We start from the raw sequence: 26,063 nt of genomic DNA on the forward strand, positions 1-26,063 counted from the left end.
CAAAGGCACACTTCCCTGTGTATATTTCCAATCAACCAAAATAATGAATCATTCTTCAAAACCTACACAGGATTGCAGATAACTTGGTACTCTCATAACACATTTATAAACAGAATTCTTTTAAACCCTGTGCAGAAAACAAATTGAGATAGATAGGTAAATAGGTAAATTGCTAGATGGTTAGATTTTGACATGAAAGCAATACAATTTCATTTTATATTTGTTTGGTTGCTCTGCTGTCATTGTTCTTAAGAGAAAAAAAAAAAAAGACATTTGTATGTTTCCTGCACATTGGAAATAAAGTGGAAACTGACTCCCAGTTAGGGGAGGAATCTAGGCTATGCCAGGCAAAGGAAACTGTTCCCCGGATTATAATATTTATTAGATTTAAAAGGAATGCAAACCAACGAAGGCAGAGAGTTTTAGCAGACATTGGTGGTTGCCTAGCCCAAAACCATTTCCTTCATCTAAACCCCCAGCCTAACTGCCACACCCCTAACACACATTTTCTTTGCTAATAACCCTGATTTTGTTCAGATATCCATGTGCTCCAGAGGAAGCTGCTTCCTGCCCTGATAATCAATCACGATTGGTCTAATCCTGGTGTCCCATTCCCCTCGCCAGTAACTGACTCAGACATATGCCCATACATATCTGTCTTGCTGATATCACCACACTGATTTAGGTCTACCTGACCCTTAAAGTGTTTGTACTTTGCCCTACTTATCTGATGCAACTCTGGCCACTGATATGAGAGAGACATCCGCTGAAGGAATCAGTAGAAGGTCTTTCTCTTAAAAGAAGGTTTACAGAAAGCAATAGTTCTTCCCTGAAGGCCAGCGTCATGACTGCATGTGATGAAATGTGACAGCCATCCTGGGACCAGAAGTGGCATTAGCCTACGGAGAATAGATGGAGGAGAAAGCAGGGCAGAAATATGAGAGCAACTTGAGTCTTCAAATACATTGTTGAGTAGCTGAATTAACCAACCCTAGACCTGCCCTAGCTCTAGAGTTCTTATTATGTTGCATAATAAATGTCCTATTCTTTAAGCCACTTTGAGTCACATGTTCTCTATTATCTGTAGTTGAGCAGCGTTATAACTGATACAAGGGTTGATATATTTCTTCTTCGTTTTAAAAAAAATTATTTATTTTATTTATATTTGGCTGCGTTGGGTCTTTGTTGCTGTGCGTGGGCTTCTCTAGTTGTGGCGAGCGGGGGCTACTCTGCGTTGTAGTGAGTGGGTTTCTCATTGCAGTGGCTTCTCTTATTGTGGAGCACGGGCTCTAGGTGTGCAGGCTTCAGTAGTTGTTGCATGCAGGCTCTAGAGCACAGGCTCAGTAGTTATGGCGCACGGGCTTAGTTGCTCCGTGACATGTGGGATCTTCCCAGACCAGGGATCGAACCCAAGTTCCTTGCATTGGCAGGCAGATTCTTAACCACTGAGCCACCAGGGAAGTCCAGGTTGATATATTTCTTTTTTTTTTTTTTTTTTTTTTAAGAAATTCACGTTCTTTTATTTATTTATTTATTTATTTATGACTGTGTTGAGTCTTCGTTTCTGTGCGAGGGCTTTCTCTAGTTGTGGCAAGTGGGGACCACTCTTCATCACGGTGCGCGGGCCTCTCACCATCGCGGCCTCTCTTGCTGCGGAGCACAGGCTCCAGACGCGCAGGCTCAGTAATTGTGGCTCACGGGCCCAGTTGCTCCGCGGCACGCGGGATCCTCCCAGACCAGGGCTCGAACCCGTGTCCCCTGCATTGGCAGGCAGATTCTCAACCACTGCGCCACCCGGGAAGCCCGATATATTTCTTAAGCATATAATTAAGGCTGAGAAATTAAGGCTGTATGGGAGTAATTTGAAGAAATTCATCTTGCACCTCTTTGTTTTAGAAAACATTATTCTTTGTGTTACAGAAAATGTGAAGATATATTAGCAGCAACAATTTCTTTTTGTCTTCTCCATGGGAACTGAAATAAAAAAATAATTTCTTTAGCCCAGTCACAATTTCTCTCTGCATAAGTAACCACTCTGAACTGTTTCCTTCCTGCAACATTTACACCATATATAAGGACTTAGAAAAAAAACATTTCTACCCTCTGAAAGAAAGCACTGAAGTTCACCTTTGAGGAAAATCTCTCCTTAGGAATTACAGAAGGCATGTATAAAGGGATAGAAAAACACACCTAGCTCCGGGGAATCACATAACAACTGAAAACTATCTTAGAGTTGAGAAGGTGTTAAAGGCTTAACCACGCTTGTAGGTCTGCATCGACTTATTTTTACTAATTGGTCCACTGACCCTAAACCACAGTCCTTGGCCTTCTTCTGCTCACAAATAAGCCAAGCAGAGCAGCAAGCAAGTGAAGACCACTAGGACTATAATGGGGAAGAACAAATCTGACTCCATATCGGATCTATTTCTTTTACTTTAACTTTCCTATTCTATTGCTTTTGTTACAAGTTCATCACTAAAGAGACATTGCCTATAGTTTAAAGTATACGTAATGGCCCATATCTGGGAACCCTGCCTCCCAAGCCTGAGGTGTAAGCTAAAATACCTTTAAGTTCACAGGAAACATCCTCACCAGGCCCACCTGTAAATGGCCGCAGGAAAGAAGAAATTAACACACCCCCTCCAGAGTCTGGCTGGAATCAGGAAATATTTGCAACAGCTTATCACCTTTTTAACTTTTCCTCCTCTCCTCCCACTCTTTGTTCTATAAAAGAAACTAGCATCCAAACCCAGGCAAGATGGTTCTTTGGGACCTTAGTCCACCATCTTCTCCATCTGCTGGTTTTCCAAATAAAATCGTATTCCTTGCGTCAACACCTCATTTCTCGATTTATTGGTGTATTGTGAGGTGAGCAGTACGAGCTTGGACTCAGTAGCAGGACAGAAAATGGATTCCAACCACTGCAGTTTTATATAAATTGTAAAAGTAACAAGAAATGTACAGAAAGTCTGCCACTTTTAATATTTTTTCTTTTTGAAGAAAAAAAAATATGCCATTGAATGGATCTAGAGATGCAGTGATAAACTTGAACTACATGTGCTTCCTAAGCTTTATATTGTTGGAGGTGGGCAGAGTTCCAAAACGGAGTTCTCCCTTCCTGCTAGATACTTATGTATTGTGTGATGAAAAGCTAGCAAGGGTGCTCTTTTTTCTAAATTTTTCTTGTGATCCAATCCCAGCCTATAGTATGATTCTTTTGCCTGCAAGTAACAGAAATTCCAACTCACAGAAGCTTAATCAAACACGAAGTTTCTTACTGCATATAAATGAAAAGGGTGGACTGAGTTGGTTTAATCAGTTTATTCAGTTGCTGCTGAATTGAGTGGCTGCTACAGTTCTGGTCATTACATATAGATATGATAGATACGATAATTCCAGGGGATGAAAAGACTATCTTTTCCTGTGTATCTCTCTCAGAAGTAAGGAAGTCTTGGGAGTTTGGGATTGACATGTACACATTGCTATATTTAAAAATTGACATGTACACATTGCTATATTTAAAAAGGATAACCAACAAGGACCTACTGTATAGCACAGGGAACTCTGCTCAGTGTTATGTGGCAGCCTGGATGGAAGGGGAGTCTGGGAGAGAATGGATACCTGTATATGTATGGCTGAGTCACTTTGCTGTGCACCTGAAACTATCACAACATTGTTAATCGGCTATACTCCAATATAAAAAATATATATGTGTGTCTGTGGGTGTGTGTATATATATATATATATATATATATATATATATATATATAAAGAAGTAAGGAAGTCTTCCCTAGAAACCACCTAGCAGACTTCTCTGCGTGTCTCATGCCTACACCAAAACAAGCTGGGGTTCTATTAGGAAGAGAGGAGTAGGGGGGGGAGTGGACATGGACGTTGGTGTGTGTCACCTCACCTCCCTGTCTTACAACACGTTCCCCACACTTACTACACTGTTGGTAGACGTGGAGTCGATATATACTCATGGTTGAATTTGAGTTACCAAAGCAGAAACGTTCATGACTCTGGCCTCATTGCATGTTGAACCCAGGCAGTGTACCTGCCCTCCTGATTTGGGGATAAACTAACAAGACTTAGCCTGCTATCCAAAGGTCAATTCTATATGCTTCGGGTCATGATCTCAGAAGGCAGATTTAGCTTCTCAGTGGTCAGAGGAAGGGGATGACCCTCACAGGTAGTCCAGGCAAGGTCCTTGCTTCATCTGCAATTCCCAAGCCAGGAATTGCCGAGTCTGTGCTACAGCCAATGTGACCTCTGACCTCCCTTGGAAGGGAGGGGGATGAGGGGTTGGCTGAATTCCTTTTCTTCCAGATCCAGATCCAAGCAGTCCTGCTGAGCACCTGTCACAGGTGTCATTATTTCAAAGTTGGCTCCAGGACTCGGTTGGGAGGTGAAGAAAGGCCACGGGATGTGTGGGCTGAGAGGGCTTCACAAGCCAAGTTCAGCTTTAGGAGCTTCTCCCCCCAGACGCTCAGGCCACCCCATGAGCATTTTCTCGTTCCTCTCTAATGTCAGACACAGAACTTCTACTCATGGCAAACGTATTACACAAGTGTGTCTCCTGAAACACAACCTTTGCGAAACATGACACAGATATAATACACCTAGAATCATGCTGGAGGGACCCCCAGGCCCTACATTAACTTTGAAATAATATCTAGCTTTCATTCTTTCAGCAAGCATTTTTAGATTTCCTGCCACGTGTCATATATCCAAGGACACAAAGGTGAAGGAACCCACTCCAAGCCCTCAGGATATCAAGGTCTAGTAGACATAGGAGCTCATCGCGTGGACAAAATATTTTAATTGTGAATAATAGTTACAGATGGAGCTAGACATAGATAAGTCCCCCTAGCTTAAAAGAAAATCTGAGTAAGTGTTTGCAACAGGAAAGACCAACTGGAAAGTTCATTTTTCTTTTCCAAAGGGTACATTTCAGCTTAACTCCTGATGAGTAGTAGGCTGTTGGTAGTCTTAAGAAAGACTAAGCATAGCCCCCTGGTGAGAAATTTAAGATTTATAAATGGAAGTAGAGTTTCCTTTCTGAATAGTCACTTCTGGTCTCTTACTAAGCACAACACTTCTGGGGTTAAAAAATAAGACAGAATAAAATCAAATCCTCAAACACTGCCATACCGGTCTGGAGTTTTAGCAGAGGATAATTTACTAATTTGCTAATTTATAATCTATACTTTCCTTTTTTTAGTACAGGTATTATGCTGCCAGAAGTGAAAGAGTTTCAGTGTTAAGTATTTTATTTCACTCAGACTCATAAACAACTGGAATATTGGCCCACTCATTCCATTATTTCCTGTTTCCTTTTTATTTGGCTTGCTTTTAAAAGCCGGATTGCCCTTGTCCTTGGAGATTAAGTAGGTAGAAAATTAATAACGGCAAGATTGTTTTTACCCTTTCCTAAATTAAAAGAGCCACATGGCTATTTCCAGACAAATCGAAGCTTTGTGAGGCTTGAAGCTTATATAATTTTGGAGCCCTCTTTAAGAAAAAGAAAACAAAATATCTTACTTTTTCAAAATTTGTAGCACTAGGGCCCCTCCTAAGGCATTGGAGTTGCCCATGAAACTTCAGCTTTGTTTACTTCCTATAAATCCACCTCAGGTTTTCCTGATCTGGTCTGCGCCATCAAGCTGTTCCTCGAGCATTTTAATATGTGTAGCCCAATATAAAGCAAGTTATGAGTTTCTCTATCTAATAATTCTTGCTTCAGAGATAATGTACATGTAAAATACAATGAGACAGAAAACTAAAGGTTTGGGATTAACTCTAGGGTATAAATTGATGCTCTACTGCCATCTAGTGGCTACTCAAAGAATTCACAGTATGTTCTACTAAACCTTGGAATTGTGACTTGGAAGTTACCAAAAAGCGTCTCCAAGAGAGCTGAAAACACCAGATACTAGAACCACTCTTCTGAATTAAGGCAATGGTTGTAAGGCTACGTAAGTTTGCTGGCCACAAAGAAAGGGAGGAAACTTTTAATTTACTAACAAACAGCACTAAATAGTATGTGTAGTATTTCCTTGCTGCAACTGCTAAATGGTAGGGAGCTACCATATACTGAGCAACTTCTATCCTGCTAATATTAGGCCCTGTATCAGATTATGGACACACCATCAGATAATTCTAGACCTGGAAAGGTCCCTAGTGATTACCTGGTGCAGTCCCTCATTGCACATTTAAAGAGACACTGGCTCTGAGAAACCACAAGGCTGACAGGGCCCTGGGCCTGCTGGTTACCCATGTGCATGAAACTGGATGTTAGGCTTTTCTGCCAAGGCTCACAAAGAGGCATCTAATGACAGTGTGACAATAGAGCCAAGTAAATCTGTCCTATCTCCAGGAAAAAAACCCAAAAAACCAAAAAAAAAAAAACCCCTAATATATTTCCCTTGGAAAACCAAGGATTTTGGATTTACAGAATGAGTTTTTCTTTCAGAAGCAATGGTGTATTCAAATTTGTATTTTTCTCACCTGAATTACAGAGGAAATATAGCAATGGTATACACACTGTTTCAGAGTCATACCAGCCTAGCCATTAGCCATGTGATCTTGGGCTAGTTACTTAACTTCTCTCAGCCTCAGTTTCCTCATCTGCAAAATGGGGATTAGAATCAGACTGTCATGAGACTTAAATTAGGTAATGCTCATGAAACACTTAGCCTAGTATTGCCACATAGTAGGTGCTCAATAAGTATCAGCTATGTTTTAAATTTATTTATTTTTATTTTTGGCTGTGCTGGGTCTTAGTTTCTGTGCAAGGGCTTTCTCTAGTTGCGGCGAGCGGGGCCACTCTTCATCGCAGTGTGCGGGCCTCTCACTGTCGCAGCCTCTCTTGTTGCGGAGCACAGGCTCCAGACACGCAGGCTCAGTAGTTGTGGCTCACGGGCCCAGTTACTCTGCGGCATGTGGGATCTTCCCAGACCAGGGCTTGAACCAGCGTCCCCTGCATTAGCAGGCAGATTCTCAACCACTGCGCCACCAGGGAAGCCCATGTGGATTGTATTTTGAGCTAGCATATTCATCAGGCTCAACTACAAAATGATATAGAAATGAGAATATCTGAGTTGGAAGATATCTCAGAGATAATCTAGTGACCCAATCATCTCATTTTGCAGTTGAGCTCATTGAGGACCAGAGACATTCTTTGTTCATGGTCACAGGGCTAATTATTGGCAGAGTGGAGGGTAGAGAACTCATCTGACTCCTAGTTTAGAGACTGATTTCAAATTCTCTGTAGATGAGTTTTATGATCACAAAATCCCTAGCTGGATGGAGAAATGAATAAATTTTCTATGCTCATTCACGTTCTGAAAATCCAAAACATCCTCATAGTTTTAGCCATATAAAGAATACTTAATCATTAATACCAGTATTTGGTGTTAGCAAACGGTGATAGCTTTTAATGCAGAAAGGCTGCCATCTAGTGGTTGCACTAGAGCATCAATCTTTTCATCCTTTTTAGTAGTGTTTTTGTAAACAGTAACACACCCTGGATTGGTTGGCCTCTATTGCTCCCAACTGCCTCCATCTTTCTGGGCCCCTTGATTTTTTTTTTTTTTTTTTTTTTTTTAAAGCAAGAAAGATATTTATTGTTATGCACTGCCAAGGAAACTGGCAGATGCCACTAACAAATGATAAAACATTCTTCTATGGCTCATTATAGAATATAAACCCAACTATAAACGACCAAAAAATACAGTGGCCATCAAACCCCAGTGCAGTGTGTGTCACTAAACTTGATGCTTTAAATGGCAGCTCAAAAGCTGGGAACCATCTCCCGATGTGCTGGGTGGGAGAGAATTCCCCTCATGTCTGTCCAAGTTCCCCTCATATCTGACCGCTGGGAATGCAGATCATCTTCTCTCCTACAAAGGCTGGGTTTTGCCCTAGTAGTTCCATGTAGTGAAATCTAGGCTTTGGGTGCTACAGAGTGTGTGAAATTTAACTAAGCTATCTCAGGACCAATAATAATACATAAATTTTGGTCATTTGGTCATTTCCCATGATTAACAAACTATGAAGCCCCCCCAGAACCAGGCTGGGCTCAACAAGGTTTGGCTTTATTAGTGTTGGTCCCAGAGGAAAGAAGGATCTCAATCTGAGCAAGAGCAAAGAGGACCAGGGACCAAACCACCCGGGGAATCATTGCCCAAAACCCCAAGAGAACTGAGGACCCGTGGTCTGTATCTCAAGGAATGGCTTAGGTTTATCAGGAGTCTTGTGTTTCATGCATGACTGCATACGCTCTCACTTAGAGCTGCTGAAGATTCTGGCTTTTTTTTCAACTTTTCTTTACAATATTCCAGTTGGACAAGTTTAGTTTTTAGTTGTCAAAATATAAAAAGTTTTCTTGATTGCTAGTATTTTCCTTTTAAGGCTACTCAAATTTCTATAACCTAATAGCAGAGAAAATGTAGCTCTTCTTTTGATGACATATATAACCCCCAAAGAAAGACTAATGACTTTACTAAGCTCATAAATAACAAATAAATAATGCAAGAGAGAGTATTTTAAATTGCTGTCTTTTGCAACACAAAACAAAGCTAATGGTGATTATATAACCATGGAGCAGGCAAGGAGCAGGAAACTTGGCAGAATATAGTTATATGTACAAGGGTAGAAAACCAACCCTGAATCACCAGAGGCAACTCTGGGGAGTTATCCCTGAACTCTCCTGCTCCCAGCACCCCACCTCCGATCACTGGTCAGGGGCTCTTTGTCATCATACCTGAGCTTGCTTTGAGAGCCACTAAAAATGCAGCCACATAGACCTCTTTGCTGAACATACTGCAGGGAACCTGAGAAGGGTGTAAGCCACCATCTTATTTAATATTCTCTCTGTAGGGACTGAAAGGAGAAATTTCTCTCTTTCTTAAGTGCCAAATAAACCTTTCCTTTTCCTCACCAGTTGTCTTTCAGACAATGTGGACTGTGTACCTGACCATGAAAAAATGTTAATAATTATACAGAATCATATACATTCTGTAAAGTAATTGTCTCTCTGGCTTTATCACACTACTATTCCTTTAGATTTCTTATCTTCACTTATTTACATTGTTAATTCAAGATAAACTGTAAATCTTTAGAGGAGGAAGTGATGGGGTGGAAATTATAAATACATGGAACATGCTTTCACCTTGCCAGTATGATGTCCATCTACCCTTGTCCATTCCAACTACCATTATCCTACTTCCTAACTTCACTATCTCTTCAATTTACAGAGTTTTCCAGCTATTCTCTGCTATCTGGTCTCTCCTGCATCCTCTAACCCATTCTAAAGTTATGAATAGACTGATCTTCCTGGTGTATACTGGTGTTTGAAAACCATTAGATGGTTCAGCACTGTGTACAGAAGAGTCTTAACTCCAAAGTTTAGTACTCAAGCTCTTCTACCTTCTGGACCCAATTTACCTTTTCAAACATAGCTTTCCTACACGCCCTATGTCACAGGCAATTTTACTGTAATTTAGCTTTATCATAATTATGGATGGTTCTTTCTCTCATCCCAGAGAGGAAGTTCCTTTGTGTATATAATTCCCTCTGTTTCTGACACGGCATCTGACCACATCTGTCACATCACAGACATTCAGTAAAGACTTCCTGGGTGAGAGAATACAAAGCCCCTTTTGCACAGATGGTTTGACTCATAACTAGTAGCTTATAACTACTCATAAGTAGCAGCTTGCAGAGCCTGCTGCTGTTTACGACTGTTTCAAATAATGTCAACATAAAGCTTTAGTTCAAAAGCACCTCTTCCTAACCACGACAGCTGCATGCTAGGCTGGTGTGTCTGTTGTTATTTTCCACAAGTCTATGGTGATGTCACATACTTTGAAGTTGACTTTACAGCACCTTTACTATGCACCATCTGCTTCCTTTGTTTACCTTTGCCCCACCTACCTCACTAGTCCAAAATGACTCTGGTGCCATGACAATTAGGAGTTTATGAAACTCTGGGGTCCCTAAATAACCTGGCAATGAACTCTTCTGCCTTAGTTAGTCCTTCCAGGCACTCAAAGAATTATCTTCCTCAATCCAGAGCTTTGATAATACTTGCATTGCTGTAAACATTATTACTTTGTAGCATTTCTAGAAGCAATAAAGTTTCAAGAGAAATTGTGTAATTTGTTCCTCATACCAATAATGTTTAGTATTTACGGCATTTCCTGAACTTACAAATACTTATTTTTCCTACAAATCAGATACTCTCAAAATTCTCACAGTTATAATTCAGAGATTTAAAGGCTCTAATCAATATGTTTTTACTATATGATGGTCCGTAATTCTCATAAACCTAAAAGTGAGAATTGAGTCTTTAAATGTTACTTGTAAGACATTAAAACATTCCCACACACAATCTGGTGCTTATAGTAAATGTCCTTTGATGATAATGTGAAACTAAAAAAACTATTTTAAAATATGAGGATGAGTCTCTTTATCTCTTTTTTTTACTTTTCAAGATAATTCTTATGGAGGTTAGCTTTTACATTAATTTTCGTAACTGTCAATTTCACCATGTTTGACTTACTGGATTTCCAAATACCTGGCAGTTTTTTGATATTAATGTAACATGCACAGTAATTAGTACATAACTGCCTGAATTACATCTTTGGCTTCCCCTATCCACCTGCACCAGGTGGGTAAACGCCACAAGGGCCTCCTAGATACATCCTATGGTAGTGACTAGAACTGTTATCATTTACTTAATGAATGAGTTCAATTAGTGCCTTTAACTGGTGATAATGTTACAAAAGAAAACTCTAATTAAAAATCATCTCTAGGACTTTCCTGGTGGCACAGTGGTTAAGAATCCACCTGCCAATGCAGGGGACACGGGTTCCAGCCCTGGTCCGGGAAGATCCCACATGCCGCGGAGCAAGTAAGCCCGTGCGCCACAGCTACTGAGCCTGCACTCTAGAGCCCGTGAGCCACAACTGCTGAGCCTATGCGCCACAATTACTGAGCCTGCGCTCTAGAGCCCATGAGCCACAACTACTGAGCCCACGTGCCACAACTACTGAAGCCCACACGCCTAGAGCCTGTGCTCCGCAACAAGAGAAGCCACTGCAATGAGAAGCTCACGCACCCAACGAAGAGTAGCCCCCGCTCAATGCAACTAAAGAAAGCCCGCGTGCAGCAACAAAGACCCAACGCGACCAAAATAAATAAACAAATAAATTTATTAAAAAAAAAAAATCTCTAACAAGAAGTAATAATGTAAAACATCTTGCCGACATATCAGGAATCCAGGTTGCTGACTGAAGATGGTGGGAAGCTGGATCTGAGAATAGACTGATATTTATCATCTCGGCTCTCATGAACTGAAATCTCTCAGGTGTATGAGGCAACAAGAGATTATCACTGTGTCCCTGCTCACCATCTAGCTTAATAAAGTTGTCCTTACAGAGATGCTAGCAACAATCTCCAAATTCCCCGCCCTGAGGGGTTCTCCAACACCACTCTAACCCCCCTCTCCTCTCTCTGAACTCAGCCTTTCAATCATGGTCAGAGAAATCTGTTTGCATTTCCCTTATGTACACCTTGCTTTATTATTTGTATGTCTTTGCTTGGGCTGCCTATTAATTCTTTTCCCTTTTCTCTTTGCAATCTTTGGCTGTCAGATTCTATTAAATCTAATTATAAAAGTCATTTACCCCGGAATATCACTGATTGTAATGAATCTTGTGTTTCCTTACCCCTTAGATATCCGGTTTATACTAAAGGAAATCCTAATTTACCAAAGGGTTGTGTTCCAAACTTTTTTTTTTTTTAAATAACTGATTTATCATTCTGTAAATACAATGTTATAAGTGGTGGTTTGATTCCCAAATAAGCCCTAAAAGTCAATTTCATGTAGCTGAAATAGTACTGCATAGCAAAGAAGAAAAAAAGAAAGCCAATATGAAAGACAGAACTGTTTCAGTATTGGTAAAAACAAAACAAAACAAAAAACAAGAAAGCAATAAAACAGTCTGAGAAATAGTCTTTCTTTTTCCCAAGGGCAGATTATTCTCTTTCTCAGATAAGGATTACTGAGAAAAAGCAGGTTCAGTTGAAAAGAGATAATGGTTAGAGATTTTTTTCAGAGATTATAAAGTGACTTTACAGAGCTTTTGTAATTACCAGATCTAGATTGTTATTATTTCACATCAGAACTCATGGTTTTCCCTTTCCTTCACACAAATGTATCACTAGCTTTACTCTTGGGCTTTACAGCCATTGATCATGTGATCATGATTCATAGTGGAATGAAAGAAGACACAAAGAAGGAAAGAAAAAGAGGAAGAGGACAATCCTGCAGCCTGTGGAACAAAAACCACATTCACAGAAAGATAGACAAGTTGAAAAGGCAGAGGGTTAAGTACCAGATGAAGGAACAAGATAAAACCCCAGAAAAACAATTAAATGAAGTGGAGATAGGCAACCTTCCAGAAAAAGAATTCAGAATAATGATAGTGAAGATGATCCAGGACCTCAGAAAAAGAATGGAGGCAAAGATCAAGGAGATGCAAGAAATGTTTAACAAAGACCTAGAATAATTAAAGGACAAACAAACAGAGATGAACAATACAATAACTGAAATGAAAACTACACTAGAAGGAATCAATAGCAGAATAACTGAGGCACAAGAATGGATAAGTGACCTGGAAGACAGAATGGTGGAATTCACTGCTGCAGAACAGAAGAAAGAAAAAAGAATGAAAAGAAATGAAGACAGCCTAAGAGACCTCTGGGACAACATTAAATGCAACAACATTCGCATTTTAGGGGTCCCAGAAGGAGAAGAGAGAGAGAAAGGACCAGAGAAAATATTTGAGGAGATTATAGTCAAAAACTTCCCTAACATGGGAAAGGAAATAGCCACCCATGTCGAGGAAGCGCAGCGAGTCCCATATAGGATAAACCCAAGGAGAAACACACCGAGACACATAGTAATCAAATTGGCAAAAATTAAAGACAAAGAAAAATTATTGAAAGCAGCAAGGGAAAAACAACAAATAACATACAAGGGAACTCCTGTAAGGTTAACAGCTGATTTCTCAGCAGAAACTCTACAAGCCAGAAGGGAGTGGCATGATATACTTAAAGTGATGAAAGGGAAGAACCTACAACCAAGATGACTCTACCCGGCAAGGATCTCATTCAGATTCGATGGAGAAATCAAAAGCTTTAGAGACAAGCAAAAGCTAAGAGAATTCAGCACCACCAAACCAGCTCTACAACAAATGCTAAAGGAACTTCTCTAAGTGGGAAACACAAGAGAAGAAAAGGACCTACAAAAACAAACCCAAAACAATTAAGAAGATGGTCATAGGAACATACATATCGATAATTACCTTAAATGTGAATGGATTAAATGCTCCAACCAAAAGACACAGGCTTGCTGAATGGATACAAAAACAAGCACCCATATGTATGCTGTCTACAAGAGACCCACTTCAGACCTAGGGACATATACAGACTGAAAGTGAGGGGATGGAAAAAGATATTCCATGCAAATGGAAATCAAAAGAAAGCTGGAGGGCTTCCCTGGTGGTGCAGTGGTTAAGAATCCACCTGCCAATGCAGGGGGCACGGGTTCGAGCCCTGGTCTGGGAAGATTCCCACATGCCGCGGGGCAACTATGCCTGTGTGCCACAACTACTGAGCCTGCGCTCTAGAGCCTGTGAGCCACAACTACTGAAGCCCGCACCTAGAGCCCGTGCTCCACAACAAGAGAAGCCACTGCGGTGAGAAGCCGGCGCTCCACAATGAAGAGTAGCCCCAGCTGGCCACAACTAGAGAAAGCCCGTGTGCAGCAACGGAGACCAAATGCAGCCATAAATAAATAAATAATAAATTTATTTAAAAAAAAAAGAAAGAAAGCTGGAGTACCAATACTCATATCAGATAAAATAGACTTTAAAATAAAGAATGTTACAAGAGACAAGGAAGGACACTACATAATGATCAAGGGATCAATCCAAGAAGAAAATATAACAATTATAAATATCTATGCACCCAACATAGGAGCACCTCAATACATAAGGCAACTGCTAACAGCTGTAAAAGAGGAAATTGACAGTAACACAATAATACTGGGGGACTTTAACACCTCACTTACACCAATGGACAGATCATCCAAAATGAAAATAAATAAGGAAACAGAGCTTTAAATGACACAATAGACCAGACAGATTTAATTGATATTTATAGGACATTCTATCCAAAAACAGCAGATTACACTTTCTTCTCAAGTGCGCATGGAACATTCTCCAGGATAGATCACATCTTGGGTCACAAATCAAGCCTCAGTAAATTTAAGAAAACTGAAATCCTATCAAGCATCTTTTCTGACCACAATGCTATGAGATTAGAAATCAATTACAGGGGAAAAAACGTAAAAAACACAAACAGGAGGCTAAACAATGCGTTACTAAATAACCAAGAGATGACTGAAGAAATCAAAGAGGAAATCAAAAAATACCTAGAGACAAATGACAATGAAAACATGACAATCCAAAACCTATGGGATGCAGCAAAAGCAGTTCTAAGAGGGAAGTTTATAGCTGTACAAGCCTACCTCAAGAAACAAGAAAAATCTCAAATAAACAATCTAACCTTACATCTAAAGGAACCTGAGAAAGAAGAACAAACAAAACCCAAAGTTAGCAGAAGGAAAGAAATCATAACGATTAGAACAGAAATAAATGAAATAGAAACAAAGAAAACTATAGCAAAGATCAATAAAACTAAAAGCTGGTTCTTTGAGAAGATAAACAAAGTTGATAAACCATTAGCAAGACTCACCAAGAAAAAGAGGGAGAGGACTCAAATCAATAAAATCAGAAATGAAAAAGGAGAAATTACAACAGACACCGCAGAAATATAAAGCATCCTAAGAGACTACTACAAGCAACTCTATGCCAATAAAATGGACAACCTGGAAGAAATGGACAAATTCTTAGAAAGGCATAACCTTCCAAGACTGAACCAGGAAGAAATAGAAAATATGAACAGACCAATCACAAGTAATGAAATTGAAACAGTGATTAAAAATCTTCCAACAAACAAAAGTCCAGGACCAGATGGCTTCACAGGTGAATTCTATCAAACATTTAGAGAAGAGCTAACACCCATCCTTCTCAAACTCTTCCAAAAAATTGCAGAGGAAGGAACACTCCCAAACTCATTCTATGACGCCACCATCACCCTGATACCAAAACCAGACAAAGATCCTACAAAAAAAAGAAAATTACAGACCAATATCACTGATGAATATAGATGCAAAAATCCTCAACAAAATACTAGCAAACAGACTCTAACAACATATTAAAAGGATCATACACCATGATCAAGTGAGATTTATCCCAGGGATGCAAGGATTCTTCAATATACGCAAATCAATCAATGTGATACACCATATTAACAAATTGAAGGAGAAAAACCATATGATCATCTCAATAGATGCAGAAGAAGCTTTTGACAAAATTCAACACCCATCTATGATAAAAACTCTCCAGAAAGTGGGCATAGAGGGAACCTACCTCAACATAATAAAGGCCATATATGACAAACCCACAGCAAACATCATTCTCAATGGTGAAAAACTGAAAGCATTTCCTCTAAGATCAGGAACGAGACAAGGATATCCACTCTCACCACTATTATTCAACATAGTTTGGGAAGTCTTAGCCACAGCAATCAGAGAAGAAAAAGAAATAAGAGGAATACAAATTGGAAAAGAAGTAAAACTGTCAGTGTTTGCAGATGACATGATACTATACAAAGAGAATCCTAAAGATGCCACCAGAAAACTACTAGAGCTAATCAATGAATTTGGTAAAGTTGCAGGATACAAAATTAATGCACAGAAATCTCTTGCATTCCTATACACTAATGATGGAAAATCTGAATGAGAAATTAAGGAAACACTCCCATTTACCACTGTAACAAAAAGAATAAAATACCTAGGAATAAACCTTCCTAGGGAGACAAAAGACCTGTATGCAGAAAACTATGACACTGATGAAAGAACTTAAAGATGATACCAACAGATGGAGAGATATACCATGTTCTTGGATTGGAAGAATCAATATTGTGAAAATGACTATACTACCCAAAGCAATCTACAGATTCAATGCAATCCCTATCAAATGACCAATGGCATTTTTTACGGAACTAGAACAAAAAATCTTAAAATTTGTATGGAGATACAAAAGACCCCGAATAGCCAAAGCAGTCTTGAGGGAAAAAAATAGAGCTGGAGGAGTCAAACTCCCTGACTTCAGACTATACTACAAAGCTACAGTAATCAAGACAATATGGTACTGGCACAGAAACAGAAACATAGATCAATGGAACAAGATAGAAAGCCCAGAAGTAAACCCACGCACCTTTGGACAACTAATCTATGACAAAGGAGGCAAGGATATACAATGGAGAAAAGACAGTCTCTTCAACAAGTGGTGCTGGGAAAACTGGACAGCTACATGTAAAAGAATGAAATTAGAACACTCTCTAACACCATACACAAAAATAAACTCAAAATGGATTAGAGACCTAAATGTAAGACCAGACACTGTAAAACTCTTAGAGGAAAATATAGGAAGAACACTCTTTGACATAAATCACAGCAAGATCTTTTTTGATCCACCTCCTAGAGTAATGGAAATAAAAACAAAAATAAACAAATGGGACCTAATGAAACTTTAAAGCTTTTGCACAGCAAAGGAAACCATAAACAAGACAAAAAGACAACCCTCAGAATGGGAGAAAATATTTGCAAATGAATCAACGGACAAAGGATTACTCTCCAAAATATATAAACAGCTCATGCAGCTCAATATTAAAAAAACAAACAACCCAATCCAAAAATGGGCAGAAGACCTAAATAGACATTTCTCCAAAGAAGATATACAGATGGCCAAGAAGCACATGAAAAGCTGCTCAACATCACTAATTATTAGAGAAATGCAAATCAAAACTACAATGAGGTATCACCTCACACCAGTTAGAATGGGCTTCATCAGAAAATCTACAAACAACAAATGCTGGAGAGAGTGTGGAGAAAAGGGAACCCTCTTGCACTGTTGGTGGGAATGTAAACTGATACAGCCACTATGGAGAACAGTATGGAGGTTCCTTAAAAAACTAAAAATAGAATTACCATATGATCCAGCAATCCCACTACTGGGCATATACCCAGAGAAAACCATAATTCAAAAAGACACATGTACCCCAATGTTCATTGCAGCACTATTTACAATAGCCAGTCATGGAAGCAACCTAAATGCCCATTGACAGGCAAATGGGTAAAGAAGATGTGGTACATATATACAATGGAATATTACTCAGCCATAAAAAGGAACAAAATTGGGTCATTTGTTGAGATGTGGATGGATCTAGAGACTGTCATACAGAGTGAAGTAAGTCAGAAAGAGAAAAACAAATATCGTATATTAATGCATATATGTGGAACCTAGAAAAATGGTACAGATGAACTGGTTTGCAGGGCAGAAATTGAGACACAGATGTAGAGAACAAACGTATGGACACCAAGGGGGAAAAGCCACGGGGTGGTGGTGGTGGTGGTGTGATGAACTGGGAGATTGGGATTGACATGTATACACTGATGTGTATAAAACTGAAGACTAATAAGAACCTGCTGTATAAAAAAATAAATAAAATAAAATTCAAAAATTAAAAAAAAAAAAAGAGGAAGAGGAAGGGAGGAGAGGGATGGGGAGAGAATTTCCTTGGCAAAAACTAGAAAGAAACAGGAAGAGAGGAAAGTATTCAAAACAAGGTGAGGCTATGCTTAGGAGGAAAGAAAATCCTCACATGTGGAAATAATAGAGCTGGGGAGGGACAGCCGAGGGCAGAAGAAAAGAGGTAGCATGGCCTGTGCACAGTTCTCAGAGGGAAAACCCACCGGCCCCCCCGTCCCCTAGGCTGAGCGTTGAGGTACAAGGCTCAGGACAGGATGTAGTGCACAACAGTTTTTTATACACAAAGGACTAAAGGACGTGCAAAATTCAGGTGAGTGACGGTAACTGGTTTTGAACTTCTAGGTTGAATTTTTTTTTTTTAAGGAATTCCTTTATTTTATTTTATTTTTTTTAAATTAATTAATTTATTTATTTATTTATGGCTGTGTTGGGTCTTCGTTTCTGTGCGAGGGCTTTCTCTAGTTGTGGCAAGCGGGGGCCACTCTTCATCGCGGTGCACGGGCCTCTCACTATCGCGGCCTCTCTTGTTGCGGAGCACAGGCTCCAGACGCGCAGTCTCAGTAATTGTGGCTCACGGGCCCAGCCGCTCTGCGGCATACGGGAGCTTCCCAGACCAGGGCCCGAACCCGTGTCCCCTGCATTGGCAGGCAGACTCTCAACCACTGTGCCACCAGGGAAGCCCTAGGTTGAATATTTTTAAGTATCATTTGTGTAGGTCAAAACCAGTCAAATATTGCAATTTCATATGGTTCAACCTAGTATTATTTGTTAGGTGTTCAATTAGGTTTTCTGTGAACATATATCATTTTTTAATTCAATTATGGGTTTTGGGGAGTTAAGAATCATATCTTCTTTCCCTATAACCTGAACTCAGTAGGTATAAAATAAATGCTTTTTTTTTTTTTTTAAGACAGGGACGATTTAAAACAAATTTTTTCTTGTGGCACTGACTGAGAACCCAGTTTCCAGCACTGAGAGAGAGTTGAGGCACTAAACCACAAAGCATTCTGCCCTAAGAAAATATTTATTTTGTCTAATAGGATTTTAAATTAGGCAGTGTTATCTCATCAGTATAATGAGGACTTGTGAGTCAACAAGCTCTGTGTACACAGGAGAGCTTTACTTCTGTACTCAAGATGAAGGAAGGGACTTTCTCACTGTTTGGCTGTGAAATCAGCCACAAGCTAACAGAAGGGAAGAGCTATCTTCACTTTCTTCGCTTAAAAATATATTCATACTGTTTCTGTAATAAAAATGTTTAACTATGGCCAATACTTCAAAAAGGAAATCAACTTGTTTTGCATAAACCAGGTAATGGTGGGACTTAAAATGCTTCTAAAAAATGAGCAATTTATAAAATCAAATAGTAGATATGCAAATTTTATTAAAAATTTTCATTTGGCATATTGTTTTAAATGGATGAAAAGGGCTACTGGCATTTCCCCAGCCTTAGCAATTGCTTTTTACTAAAAAGAATCAAAATAATATTATTAGCAAAATTAATTTCCAATCTGTCATTCTTTTTTCCCTTTAAATTAACAGAATCTTAGGGTTCCCCCTATTTAGGAAAGAGTTGAAGTATTTTTCTCCTCTTACTGAATTTAGTAGTTACAACTCATGTCACTAGACATCAAATATGAAAAAATCCAATGATTTCAGTTACTATTAGTTTATGTAATATATTTTTTTGAAAACAGAAAAGATTTGACATGAATCTTTTGAATCATTCCAAAGGATTACTCATTTTATTCTTTTACTTCCCCATCTAACAGTTTATATATGTTACTAACAGAAAAGGAAGATATTGGTCAACCTAACTAAACACTTGGACTCCCCACTTAAAATGCAAGCAAGTTACTGAGAAAGCAAAACAGATGCGGGTTTACCATTTATCTGGTTATAGGACCAGCCATGGACAAAGGGGTGGAATCTGACATTGGCCCCTTTCCCCTCCCCCTCAGTTCTCCCTGCATTTTCTCCCTTTGCCTCCTCACTACAGATCCTAGGATCTTCCTCTGGTTCCATGTCAGCTGTTAAACAGAAAGGTGATCTAATAAAACTAAATAATGTGAAAGAACTGTTCACTCACTGTGTGTACTGGGATGAATAGTATCCCCCCAAATTCATGTTCACCTAGAACCTCAGAACATGACCTTATCTGACACAGGGTCTCTTCAGGTGTAATTAATTAAATTAAGATGAAGTCATACTGGATTTGGTTGGACCCTAATCCAATGACTGGTGAACTTATAAGGAGAGGGAAATCCGGACACACAAACACAGACCCAGACCCAGAGGGAAGAAAACCATGTGATGCTGGAGACAGAGACTGGAGTGATGCTAGCCGAGGACACTGAGGATTTCTTGCAATGACCAGAAGCTGGGAAGAGGCAAGGAAGGAGCTTCCCTGGAGCCTTTGAGGGAGGATGGCCCTGCCGACACCTTGTTTTCAGACTTCTAGCCTCCAGAACTGTGAGAGAATAAACTTCTGTTGTTCTAAACCACCAAGTTTGTGGTTAATTTGTCATGGCTGCCAGAAGAAACGAAAACACTGTGCTACTCTGCTGAGGTGAATGTGCGTTTTTAAGAAGATTTCTGGAAGAGGGCGATCTTTAATGCAAAGAGATGAGATAACAGGTGTTTGCGGCATGAAAAATAACTTAGAGGAGGAGACATTTTCAGGGACGTGGGCCTTCTGAGTTCCTTTTAAATAAAGCTTGGCATGCAGCCACCTCCATGGAGACGTGCGTCTGGACTAGTTTGAGTGGAGCATTTTACTAAGCCTTAGGGAGGGAAGAAAGAGACATGAAAAGGACGAATGCACGTTGCCATCCAGGGCACTCAAAAGACACCAAAAGTCCTGAGGTGAAAAAATGCTGCTTCGGGTAACCAGAAACCCTGAAATAAAATCAAGAACCACAGGAGTACTAAGAGAGAATCTCTAACAAACAGCGCTGTGTATCTCTACACCACCCGCTCCTTTATATCCTAGCAAAGTTAACAACATATAGCAACGTTAATGCTAGGTGGCTGAAAGAATTAAATATAAAAACATGAAATGACAAAGAAGATTAGAAGGTCACTGTATGGCATGTTAGAAGATAATACAGGATGGGAAACAATTTCCTAAGATTAAAAGCAATAGAAAAAATAAAAAGAAAAATATTGGTAATTTTACTGTGCAAGAAGTTTAAATTTTTATACATTTTTTTAAAAATGAAAGGCAATAACAAGCCAAGAAAATATTTTCAACACAAACATCCAACAATTGATTAAGATATCATATAAATATATAAGAAAAATATTAACAAACCCGGTAAAATGGGTAAAGGAAATAAATAATTTTCAAAGGAAGAAAGAAATGTTTAATGACGATACTTGCCCAAATTCACTAGTATTTAAAATATGCAAATTAAAGTAACAATAGATACAATTTTAAAATTAACAATGTTCAATGCTTTTACGTACTACTGGGGGCAGGTATATCAATTGCCACAGCCATTTAGTAAGCAATTTATTAGTATTTATCAAGAGACTTTAAAATGTTAATATACCTGTACCCTGTGATTATACTTCTAGGAAAGGTTTATAAGGAAATATAGAAGTACTCAAAGTTTTTTTACCAAGATGTTATGGCAGTGTTATCTATAATAAAATTTGTAAACAACTCAACCAATTTGGGTAATGATTAAGTAAGTTTTGGAACATCCATATTATAGAATACCATTACTCCTTTAAGGCATGGGGTAAGGCTTGTGATATCATGGTAAGTTGAAAAGTGGAATAAAAAATTATATATATCAACTATGTTAAATATCCAAGAACACATGGAAAGGACATATGCTAAAATCTTAACAGTGGTCCTCTCTGGCTAGTTGGATTATGAGTAATTTATGCTCTTATCAGTATTTTCCACATTGTCATACAGTCTCTTCCAATAAGAAAAATATTTAACTTAAAAAGTTTTAAAACTCCTAATAGCCTCCTCAGGGAAGTTTAAATAATGATTTTGAGTGGCAGTAGCAGAAGGTAAAACCTAAACGATGAGACAGACCTTTTTATATAATCTAATAAAATATTAATGCACAGATTTTTACCTGCCAGTCTCAATTTCTTTTTGCCAATTTCTTAGGCTAATATCAATAATTCCCAACCTAGATTTTGGAATACCCCAAGTTATTGTCAATTATCTCATGAAGAGTCACAAATTTTTTCTTGGGTAGTTTCCAAGACACCATTTGTTTTTAAAATTTGCAAGGAAAAAGAGTACTTTCAGGGAACCTCACCCTGTTTGAGGCAATCAAGATCTGTTTTGAGTTTGTCAAAACAGATCTTGATTGAAAGGTAGGTCCGCAGTGGCGGCAGCTAGATTGAGGTGAGGGACAGGAGAGCATAGAAACTGACAAGAGGATGATTTTGTTTCCTACTGTGCGTAATTCCAAAATCATTTATTCTCCTTCAAAGGGGACATGGTGCAAATAACCAATGAGTATCCTGATTTCCCTTATTGTTTTATTTTCCAGGGCTCTGTATCTTTTTATTCCTCCTGTAGCTCTTTTTTATTATTTATATACATTTAATAGAATAAATCAGTAAATCCGTAAAATGAAACTGGTGGAGATCTGCTTTCACACTGATCCTGGATAAAATCTTCTGATTTATTATTCTGTAGTTTTCTTTTACATCACGGGTTGGCAAACTATGGTCTAGAGGCCTCATCTGGCCCACCGCCTACTTTTGTAACTAAAGTTTTATTGGAACAACCATATAGTAGTTGTAACCCAGAAGTATCTATGGCTGCTTTAGTGCTACAATGGCAGAGACTAGATGGTCGACGGTGTCTAAAATATTCACTCTTTGGCCCTTTATTTGCTGATCCCTCTTTTAGATCATAAGCTCCTACAGGCTTGCTTGGCAGAGGGTCTTCTTTTTGCACCTTTATTACCTTCATTGAAGAGGAATAAGTACTCCTAAAACTCTAATAAATATTATTAGGTAGTTACCGTACAACCTAGGCCCAAGTTTACCCAAGTTCGGATAAATTCAGAGATAGGAAAAATTCACCCACAATCCTAGAGGTAGGTCCAAATCTGCATAATTCTCTGATTTACTTAGTTTTCTTGACTCCTGTTGCAGCTGTCCTCCAAGATGTCCCCCGTGATCTGCTCCACCTGGTATTTATGCCTTTGGGTAGTTCACACTCACACATGTGATGGTATCTCACTTCTAAGGCTCATAACATTGTAACTTTTCTCTCCCTCTGTCTCTGTCTATCTCTCTGTCTCTCATCACCTACTCCTGTCATCCCATGGAGAGGCCCACATGACAAGGAACTGGGACCTCCAACCAACAGCCAGTGAGCAACTGAGGCCTCCTCAAAACAGCCATGTGAGTAACAACCCCCGTCAATCTTCCATACGACTGCAGCCCCGGCCGACAGCTTGATTGTTACCTAAGAGAGAACCTGTGTTGCAACCACCCAGCTAAGCTGCTCCCAAATTCCTGAGACTGTCAGATGATAAATGTTTGCTCAGACTGTCAGATGATAAATGTTTGTTTTTTTAAACCCCTTAATTTGGGGGTAATTTGTTTACACAGCAACAGGTAATGAATACACTTTCCTCTGCCTCCACTTACATATCCCAGTTTCTAGCTTTGGAAAGCTTTCTGCACAGGACTGTCAGACGTAAGACATGGTCCTTGAAATGGATCATGAATTGGACCTAGCTCAGGTCACAATATAAATGTCATGGGCTTCAAACCAATCGGAAACTTTCCTCTGTACTATAAAAACTCCAGGTTTACGTCAGCCATTAAAGCAGCTCTTAATTATTCCTCTCTACTGCTACAAAGATACTAAAGACTGAAATGACTGAGGTAACATGGGGGACCTAGAAACAACACCATGTTCACACCAGGAGGACTAAAACCCACCAGAACATAGCAAACAAACCCCCAAAGTGTCGTGGGAACCTGAGCTCAACTTCTCAGACCATTTAGGCTTCCAAACAGCTTTCAGCCTCGTTGTACTTCTACCAGAAGAGGTGAACGATACCAAAAATATTCACATTTCTGTAGCACTTTGTCCAATAGAAAAGAATGACTTTATGTAATATTCTATCTTTAATCCTCACAGCAACCCTGACTTGTAGGTTTAAAGTGTTATCTTACTTTAATATTGTACAGCACAGGGATGTATACCATTATTTTGTAATAACTTAGAGTATAATCTATAAAAATATTGAATCACTATGTGTACACCTGAAACTAATATTGTAAATCACTATACTTCATAAAAAAGAGTCCATCTTACTTTAAGATGAGATGAGAGAGAACATTAAGAGAGATTAATATTTAAGACAGAGAATATTAGTATGAGAATAGAAAATAGCATCTGATTATTTCTGTGAAGTATTAGGATGTTTTGCACAGAATGTGTAAAGCCCAGAAGTTTAATGGAGGGGCCTCAGAGGCCAAATCAGGGGGTCAAGTGGGGACAGGCTGAGGTCGCCCTGGTGGCACCCCATTACCAGGATTCTACCAGAGAACCCCATTTTTTTCTCAGGTTCACTACCCAGGGCACACTCTCCAGAATAACTTCTATGTTTGGATGAGAGAATCACACCCTTGACCCTCAACTGTTCAAGCCCTCCAAGAACCTTTGTTACCCTGTTAACATACTTAACTCCTGGAGGGAAGGTACTCATATTTGTACCCCCCAGCAGCTTGTAGTACAGTGAATTCACATGGAAGGTCCTCAGTAAATGTGTGAGAAAGGAAAGGAGAGTGGAAAAGAGGAAGGAAGTAAAGAAGGGATGTGACGAATAATATAATTTTCTTCTTCAACCTATAAAACCCACTGTATTACAAAGTATTTTAAACAAAGGTGTATAATTTCTCTCTATGGACTTCCTTCTATTTAAAATTTCTGAAGTGGACAAAAATCGGGCAGAAAACATTAATGGAAGTACAAAGGAGGGGAGAAAACTCCTCTTTGAATTAACAGTGACTCATCTTCTAAGAAATCTAGGTTATGAGGCACAATTAAGAGACTATGTTTATTGGAATATTTCACTCTCAAAGAGCTTCAAGAGACAAGAGGCATGCAGAAGACAACAATGATTTTTGTCATGCTGAAATTAGTATTCTGTTCCCTTAAGAACATAATCTTATTTATAGCAGTGTTACCAAGGGCCCTGCCCACAAGCACCTGTAAACAAATTGATGACTCAGCGAACAATGTAAAGAAACCCCTCCATGTAAACACAACCTTGTGGGTGGCACATTCATCATGTCATTTGTACCCACTGATAACATCTGGTTCTGAGAGTCCAGAGTGGACCCACATCAGCTCTTGGCCCTGACAGACTCCCAGGGAGCCAGCCAAGCCTCGGTACAGTGGGTGCTACAGGCTATAGAAACATTCCAAGGACACCTGGGCACCTCCACAGGACAAGCTCTGACAAAATATTTAAAGTGCTCAAAACAAAAAATACAACAAACCACAAAGCAATGTGGCTATTTCTGCATGTGTCTTTCCCCCACCCTGGTGTAATCGTCCTACCTACAGGTAGAAAGATTAAGTCAATGAAATAGAACCCAATGCTGCTTTTTCAGTTTGGTGTGTTTGTTTAACCAAAATAGGCAGTTTGTTTGCCCATCTGGATCTATAATCCCCTTGTCTTAAATTCCACTTCAGACATAATTTCCAAGATGGTTTGGAATCTGAATGTTTAAGTTTCAAAAAGACTGTGTGAAGAAAGTATCTGGACTGAATGAAATATTAAAGTGTCCACCTAAGAATGTATGTGTATATCACTTAGGAAGGTTATAGGCTATTTAGAGAGGTTTATTACAAAGTAGGGATTAGGAGCCTAAATGGTAGAGGGCTGGATGGACACATTTTTAGGAGGCTGTGGTCTCCAGAGGCGGCCCCAACAGTCTGCCCTCTCTCGGTTCTGCTTGCTGATCCTCACGTTGAATGGTGGAGTTATTTTCCCCTTTTGAGCTGCCCTGTAAGAGGTGCAGCTACCCTAGGGGAGAGGCCACATGGAGGGAGGATACGAGGGAGAACCTTGGGACTCGACCAAAAGCAAGAACTGAGGCCCTGGACATACAGTCCCAGTAGGACAGTCCCCACCAGCTCCCAGCTGTTTAGCTGAGTTGTCAGGCATGTGACTAAGGGAGCAATCTGAGAAGTTCCAGCCTCAGCAGACATCACGTAGAGCAGAGACAAGCTGATCCCATGTGCCTTGCTCAAATTCCAATCATCAGAAGCAATAAAGTGGTTGTTATTTTAGGTCACCAACTTTT

General features: G+C 39.4%; 1 protein-coding gene across 1 annotated transcript in view; it reads right to left on the bottom strand.

Annotated features, from left to right (window-relative positions):
* Positions 1-26,063, bottom strand: part of CRYBG1 (crystallin beta-gamma domain containing 1) — a 207,587-nt gene that overhangs the window by 120,208 nt on the left and 61,316 nt on the right. The window lies entirely within an intron of this gene.

This window comes from Balaenoptera musculus, chromosome 12 (genome assembly GCF_009873245.2).
Source record: "Balaenoptera musculus isolate JJ_BM4_2016_0621 chromosome 12, mBalMus1.pri.v3, whole genome shotgun sequence".
NCBI lineage: Eukaryota > Metazoa > Chordata > Mammalia > Artiodactyla > Balaenopteridae > Balaenoptera > Balaenoptera musculus.